This window comes from Rhinopithecus roxellana, chromosome 6 (assembly GCF_007565055.1).
Source record: "Rhinopithecus roxellana isolate Shanxi Qingling chromosome 6, ASM756505v1, whole genome shotgun sequence".
Taxonomy (NCBI): domain Eukaryota; kingdom Metazoa; phylum Chordata; class Mammalia; order Primates; family Cercopithecidae; genus Rhinopithecus; species Rhinopithecus roxellana.
Genome location: NC_044554.1, coordinates 156015659 through 156023963, shown reverse-complemented (window position 1 = coordinate 156023963; position 8305 = coordinate 156015659). Strand labels below are relative to the sequence as shown.

The 8305-nt window shown below is 44.1% G+C and overlaps 1 protein-coding gene across 2 annotated transcripts in view; it reads left to right on the top strand.

Annotated features, from left to right (window-relative positions):
- The first annotated feature begins 696 nt into the window (after window positions 1–696).
- Window positions 697–8305, top strand: part of LOC104673834 (septin-7-like) — a 34076-nt gene continuing 26467 nt past the window's right edge. For both annotated transcript variants that reach the window (XR_004058014.1, XM_030932742.1), the window contains exon 1: window positions 697–887. The gene's annotated coding sequence lies outside the window, so the exon portion shown is untranslated. The remainder of the gene's footprint in view (window positions 888–8305) is intronic.

Here is an 8305-nt window from a genome sequence, read left to right as displayed (position 1 = left end):
GTCATGTTGCCCAGGCTGGTCTTGAACTCCTGAGGCCAAGCCTTCCATCCTCCCACCTCGGGCTCCCAAATGCTGGGATTACAGGGCCCAGTCAGCCTCATGTTTTATTTAAGCAATCCCTTTTTGTTGCACACTTGGATCGTTTTTTAAATTTTTTTTTAGACAGGATTTACCTCGGACTTGCAGGCTGGAATGCTGTGGTGGGATCATAGCTCATTGGAGCATTGAACCCTGGGGTTCAAGTAGCTGGCGGGGGCGCTGAGGTAGGACTACAGAGATCGGGTCGTGCCATATTGCTAGGCTGCTCTTGTACTGAAGGGATCCCCCCGCCTCAGCCGCACCCGGACTGTTTTCTAGTTTTGACGGACATAAACACTGTGCTCGGTCTGAGTTTTTCAATTATCCTTCTCCAGCCAGCAACACACAAGACCTGGCGGGGAGGTCGTGGTTACCAGACTCCACACTGAGAAGACCGCCCAGCTCCAGGTACTGTACCGCCCGGTGACGTTACCGAATGCCTGGGTCTGTGACGTGCGGAAAGCCTACCTGTACGGCGTTGCCAAAGGCGCACCCCTGTGACGTCACCGAGGACCGCCTCTCACGCGGAGCCAATCAGAACTGGCGGCAGGGCTGCGGGCGGGGGGGGGGGGGCTTCCAGGAGCGCATGCGCGGACGTCGGCCACAGGTGGCCTGGCAGGCTGTAACCGGCGGCTGAGCTGGCCTTTTTGTGTCTCCAGGCTTAGGCCTGGCAGCCTAGTGTTTGGGTGAGGGAGAAAGGACAAGATGGAGGAAGGTGAACAAGAAGGCACAATCCATGTTGCTTCCGGGTTCTTCATCACCAACTTTCCCGGGCCTGGGAAGATACAGATCAACCCAGCATGCGCCAGGTGAGGTCAATCCCAAGAGATCAAAACTTACCCGGCCAGGCCTATGGAGACGCCCCTATGATGCCCTTATCCCGGGCACTGCCCGCCCCCTTCCAGTACCGATGCATAAAATCCCCTGCGGGCAGGAGCAGGCCTGACTTCCTGGGCCCCCGCATTGGTGGACCGGAGAACCTGGCCCAAGAGTGTGTGCATATTTGCAATAAAAGGCTGCCGCTTTCTTATGTACTTTGGCCTCATTTTTAATTATTTAGCTCTCCTAAATTAAATTAAGACACCTAGTCCATAAGCTAAGAGGAGGAGCTTTACAACTTGGCCTGGCGCAGCAAAGGCCAGACTCTGAGCCAGCAGGCACTGGGCACCAAGCCCCAGCGCCTGGCAGGCACATCACAGGGTGGCGCAGAAGCTCCTCAATGGCCAGCGCCAACTGCAGCCCGGTCTGCAGCCCGCACTCGCCTCTTCTGAGCTTGGGTACCTGTGCGTCACAACACCTCCCCAGCCAAGGCCCAGAGAGCCGGGGATCGTCTCCCGCTACCTGGCGCCGCTCATCCTGGGCAGGGTCGGCCCCCTCTGAGGCTGCCCCTCATTAAGGAGCTGCACCCCGAGCTTGACCTCTGAAGGCCCTTTGCAATAGCGTTAAGGCTTTGAAACTTTGTAACAGGGTAGAAGGGGCCTGGAAAGGAAGAAAACATCTTTTTAAAAATATAAGCGATCGGCAGGGCGCGGTGGCCCACGCCTGTAATCCCAGCACTTAGGGAGGCCAAGGCGGGTGGATCACAAGGTCAGGAGTTCAAGACAAGCCTGGCCAGCATGGTGAAATCCCGTCTCTATTAAAAATACAAAAATTAGCCCCGCGTAGTGGCGGGCGCCTCTAATCCCAGGTACTCAGAAGACTGAGGCAGAGAATTGTTTGAACCTGGGAGGTGGTGGTTGCAGTGAGCCGAGATCACGCCACTGTACTCCAGCCTGGGCGACAGACTGAGTCAACGTCTAAACAAACAAATATATATGTATATATATATGTGTGTGTGTGTGTGTGTATGTGTACGCGACTGAGCCCAGGAAATTGAGATTACAGTGAGCCGAGATTATATAAGCACTCAAGCACAGGAGGTTGTGGTTACAGTGAGCCAAAATTGCGCCACTGCACTCCAGTCTGTATGACAGAGGAAGACTCTGTCTCTAAAAAATTATATGCAAGTGAGAGCGTTTCTTCCAGTGCTCATGCTCAAATTGAAGAAAGTAATTGGGCCAGCACCAGTGGCTCACGCCCATAATCCCAAAACGTGCGAGGCCGAGGCCAGCGGATCACTTGAGCTCAGGAGTTCCAGACTAGCTTGGGCAACATGGTGAAACCCTGTCTCTACAAAAATACAAAAAATTAGCTGGGCATGGTGGCACACGCTTGTAGTCCCTGCTACTTGCGGAGCTGAGGCAGGAGGATCGCTTGAGCCTCGATCCTCGCTGCAGCCTCCACCTCCTGGGGTCAAGCAATCTATTTCAGCCTCCCAAAGTGCTGGGATTACAGGAACAAGCCATCGTGCCTGGCCTTACACTGTATTTTAATGCTTTTTGTTTTTGAAAATGGAAACTTTTACAAGCAATTCACTTCCTTCAAACTAATGATAAGGAAATGATGCTGTTCTGTCCTGTTTTCTGGTGTGTGTGTGTGTGTGTCTTTTTTGAGACAGGGTCTTGCTTGTTGTCCAGGCTGGAGTGAGATGGTGCAATCATGGCTCACTGCAGCCTTGACCTACCGGCTCAAGGAATCCTTCCACATCAGCCTCCCCAGTAGCTGGGACTACAGGTGCATGCTACCACCCTTGGCTAATTCTTTTTTTGAAATGGAGTATCACTCTGTCTCCCCAGGCTGGAGTGCAGTGATGCAATCTCGGCTTACTGTAGGCTGGTCTCAAACTCCTGACTTTAGATGGTCCACCCACCTCAGCATCCCAAAGTGCTGGGATTACAAGTGTAACCCACTGTGCCTGGTGATTTTGCTCATTTTAGATACAAGAACTTTTTACTTTAGTTTTTTTTTTTTCCTGAGATAGAGTCTTGCTTTGTCGCCAGGCTGGAGTGCAGTGGTGTGATCTTGGCTCACTGCAACCTCTGCCTCCTGGGTTCAAGTGATTCTCCTGCCTCACCCTCCCAAGTAGCTGGGACTAAGGTGTGCACCACCACACCCAAGAGTTCAAGGCTTCAGTGAGCCATGATCGTACCACTGCACTCCAGCCTGGGCAACAGTGCAAGATCCTGAATCCACAAATAAATAAATCAACATCATATGATATGTACCAGGTTACAGGGAGGTGTTATTATCCCCACTTTTCATCCTCAACTCTGAGTTGAGTTATACATCAAACTTTAGTAAAAGGTGGCATGCTCTCAGTTAAAGGGGCAAGCCCAAATCACAGTGGAAAGGATCTTATCTCTTTTGAGAGCTAATATAAAAAAAATTCCTCCCAGACATAAAAGTATTGTGACATCAGTTACTTAGGCTAAACATGCCTATTATGCTAAGTGAATTATTATTAACAATAAAGAGTTTAACTCTGTGCCATATTAATTATCATATGATTTGTAATTTGTTCTAAACTTAGGTTATATATACCTTGAAGCCATTTATATTTTGGTATACTTATAATAGTTACTATACACTAGACTGTGTGTATTGGACAAGACATGGAGGGTCAAAAAAGAGTATGTGATCAGAGTAGGAATCATGCCCTAGCTTCCTCTGTGTCTACCTCCTACCTCAAGTAGAAGGAGTAGAATAAGTAATTACCTAAGATTTTTTGGATTCTGATGGGTGGCTAAATTAGAAAATATTTTTTGTGATTTAGAATTTTATACGGAGATGTTCATTGTGATTAATTATTCTTTATATTAGCAGATTTTTGCTTTTTTTTCATTTTTTTTTATTATACTTTAAGTTCTAGGGTACATGTGCATAATGTGCAGGTTTGTTACATATGTATACTTATGCCATGTTGGTGTGCTGCACCCATCAACTCGTCAGCACCCATCAATTCATCATTTATATCATGTATAACTCCCCAATGCAATCCCTCCCTCCTCCCCCCTCCCCATGATAGGCCCCAGTGTGTGATGTTCCCCTTCCCGAGTCCAAGTGATCTCATTGTTCAGTTCCCACCTATGAGTGAGAACATGCGGTGTTTGGTTTTCTCTTCTTGTGATAGTTTGCTAAGAATGATGGTTTCCAGCTGCATCCATGTCCCTACAAAGGACGCAAACTCATCCTTTTTTATGGCTGCATAGTATTCCATGGTGTATATGTGCCACATTTTCTTAATCCAGTCTGTCACAGATGGACATTTGGGTTGATTCCAAGTCTTTGCTATTGTGAATAGTGCCACAATAAACATACGTGTGCATGTGTCTTTGTAGTAGAATAATTTATAATCCTTTGGGTTTATACCCAGTAGTGGGATGGCTGGGTCATATGGTACATTTAGTTCTAGATCCTTGAGGAATTGCCATACTGTTTTCCATAATGGTTGAACTAGTTTACAATCCCACCAACAGTGTAAAAGTGTTCCTATTTCTCCACATCCTCTCCAACACCTGTTGTTTCCTGACTTCTTAATGTTTGCCATTCTAACTGGTGTGAGATGGTATCTCATTGTGGTTTTGATTTGCAATTCTCTGATGCCGAGTGATGATGAGCATTTTTTCATGTGTCTGTTGGCTGTATGAATGTCTTCTTTTGAGAAATGTCTGTTCATATCCTTTGCCCACTTTTTGATGGGGTTGTTTGTTTTTTTCTTGTATATTTGTTTGAGTTCTTTGTAGATTCTGGATATTAGCCCTTTGTCAGATGAGCAGGTTGCAATAATTTTCTCCCATTCTGTAGGTTGCCTGTTCACTCTGATAGTAGTTTCTTTTGCTGTGCAGAAGCTCTTTAGTTTAATTAGATCCCATTTGTCAATTTTGGCTTTTGCTGCCGTTGCTTTTGGTGTTTTAGACATGAAGTCCTTGCCCATGCCTATGTCTTGAATGGTACTACCTAGATTTTCTTCTAGGGTTTTTATGATATTAGGTCTAACATTTAAGTCTCTAATCCATCTTGAATTAATCTTCATATAGGGGTAAGGAAAGGATCCAGTTTCAGCTTTCTACTTATGGCTAGCCAATTTTCCCAGCACCATTTATTAAATAGGGAATCCTTTCCCCATTTCTTGTTTCTCTCAGGTTTGTCAAAGATCAGATGGCTGTAGATGTGTGGTATTATTTCTGAGGACTCTGTTCTGTTCCATTGGTCTATAGCTCTGTTTTGCTACCAGTACCATGCTGTTTTGGTTACTGTAGCCTTGTAGTATAGTTTGAAGTCAGGGAGCGTGACGCCTCCAGCTTTGTCCTTTTGACTTAGGATTGTCTTGGCAATGTGGGCTCTTTTTTGGTTCCATATGAACTTTAAAGCAGTTTTTTCCAATTCTGTGAAGAAACTCATTGGTAGCTTGATGGGGATGGCATTGAATCTATACATAACCTTGGACAGTATGGCCATTTTCACGATATTGATTCTTCCTATCCATGAGCATGGTATGTTCTTCCATTTGTTTGTGTCCTTTTATTTCACTGAGCAGTGGTTTGTAGTTCTCCTTGACGAGGTCCTTGACATCCCTTGTAAGTTGGATTCCTAGGTATTTTATTCTCTTTGAAGCAATTGTGAATGGAAGTTCATTCCTGATTTGGCTCTCTGCTTGTCTGTTACTGGTGTATAAGAATGCTTGTGATTTTTGCACATTAATTTTGTATCCTGAGACTTTGCTGAAGTTGCTTATCAGCTTAAGGAGATTTTGGGCTGAGACGATGGGGTTTTCTAAATATACAATCATGTCATCTGCAAACAGGGACAATTTGACTTCTTCTTTTCCTAACTGGATACCCTTGATTTCTTTCTCTTGCCTGATTGCCCTAGCCAGAACTTCCAACACTATGTTGAATAGGAGTGGTGAGAGAGGGCATCCCTGTCTTGTGCCAGTTTTCAAAGGAAATTTCTCCAGTTTTTGCCCATTCAGTATGATACTAGCTGTGGGTTTGTCATAAATAGCTCTTATTGAGGTACATTCCATCAATACCGAATTTATTGAGCGTTTTTAGCATGAAGGGCTGTTGAATTTTGTCAAAAGCCTTCTCTGCATCTATTGAGATAATCGTGTGGTTCTTGTCTTTGGTTCTGTTTATATGCTGGATTACGTTTATTGATTTGCGAATGTTGAACCAGCCTTGCATTCCAGGGATGAAGCCCACTTGATCATGGTGGATAAGCTTTTTCATGTGCTGCTGAATCCGGTTTGCCAGTATTTTATTGAGAATTTTTGCATCGATGTTCATCAGGGATATTGGTCTAAAATTCTCTTTTTTTGTTGTGTCTCTGCCAGGCTTTGGTATCAGGATGATGTTGGCCTCCTAAAATGAGTTAGGGAGGATTCCCTCTTTTTCTATTGATTGGAATAGTTTCAGAAGGAATGGTACCAGCTCCTCCTTGTACCTCTGGTAGAATTCAGCTGTGAATCCATCTGGTCCTGGACTTTTTTTGGTGGGTAGGCTATTAATTGTTGCCTCAATTTCAGAGCCTGCTATTGGTCTATTCAGGGATTCAACTTCTTCCTGGTTTAGTCTTGGGAGAGTGTAAGTCTCCAGGAAATTATCCATTTCTTCTAGATTTTCTAGTTGATTTGCGTAGAGGCGTTTATAGTATGCTCTGATGGTTGGTTGTATTTCTGTGGGGTCGGTGGTGATATCCCCTTTATCATTTTTTATTGCATCTATTTGATTCCTCTCTCTTTTCTTCTTTATTAGTCTTGCTAGCGGTCTGTCAATTTTGTTGATCTTTTCAAAAAACCAACTCCTGGATTCATTGATTTTTTGGAGGGTTTTTTGTGTCTCTATCTCCTTCAGTTCTGCTCTGATCTTAGTTATTTCTTGCCTTCTGCTAGCTTTTGAATGTGTTTGCTCTTGCCTCTCTAGTTCTTTTAATTGTGATGTTGGAGTGTCAATTTTAGATCTTTCCTGTTTTCTCTTGTGGGCATTTAGTGCTGTAAATTTCCCTCTACACACTGCTTTAAATGTGTCCCAGAGATTCTGGTATGTTGTATCTTTGTTCTCACTGGTTTCAAAGAACATCTTTATTTCTGCTTTCATTTCGTTGTGTACCCAGTAGTCATTCAGGAGCAGGTTGTTCAGTTTCCATGTAGTTGAGCGGTTTCGATTGAGTTTCTTAGTCCTGAGTTCTAGTTTGATTGCACTGTGGTCTGAGAGACAGTTTGTTATAATTTCTGTTCTTTTACATTTGCTGAGGAGTGCTTTACTTCCAATTATGTGGTCAATTTTGGAATAAGTGCGATGTGGTGCTGAGAAGAATGTATATTCTGTTGATTTGGGGTGGAGAGTTCTATAGATGTCTATTAGGTCCGCTTGCTGCAGAGATGAGTTCAATTCCTGGATATCCTTGTTAACTTTCTGTCTCGTTGATCTGTCTAATGTTGACAGTGGAGTGTTGAAGTCTCCCATTATTATTGTATGGGAGTCTAAGTCTCTTTGTAAGTCTCTAAGGACTTGCTTTATGAATCTGGGTGCTCCTGTATTGGGTGCATATATATTTAGGAGAGTTAGCTCTTCCTGTTGAATTGATCCCTTTACCATTATGTAATGGCCTTCCTTGTCTCTTTTGATCTTTGATGGTTTAAAGTCTGTTTTATCAGAGACTAGGATTGCAACCCCTGCTTTTTTTTGTTCTCCATTTGCTTGGTAGATCTTCCTCCATCCCTTTATTTTGAGCCTATGTATGTCTCTGCATGTGAGATGGGTCTCCTGAATACAGCAGACTGAACGGTCTTGACTCTTTATCCAGTTTGCCAGTCTGTGTCTTTTAATTGGAGCATTTAGTCCATTAACATTTAAGGTTAATATTGTTATGTGTGAACTTGATCCTGTCATTATGATATTAACTGGTTATTTTGCTCGTTAGTTGATGCAGTTTCTTCCTAGCCTCGATGGTCTTTACATTTTGGCATGTTTTTGCAATGGCTGGTACCGGTTGTTCCTTTCCATGTTTAGGGCTTCCTTCAGGGTCTCTTGTAAGGCAGGCCTGGTGGTGACAAAATCTCTATGCATTTGCTTATCTGTAAAGGATTTTATTTCTCCTTCACTTATGAAACTGAGTTTGGCTGGATATGAAATTCTGGGTTTAAAATTCTTTTCTTTAAGAACGTTGAATATTGGCCCCCACTCTCTTCTGGCTTGTAGAGTTTCTGCCGAGAGATCTGCCATTAGTTTGATGGGCTTCCCTTTGTGGGTAACCCAACCTTTCTCTCTGGCTGCCCTTAAGATTTTTTCCTTCATTTCAACTTTGGTGAATCTGCCAATTATGTGTCTTGGAGTTGCTCTTCTGG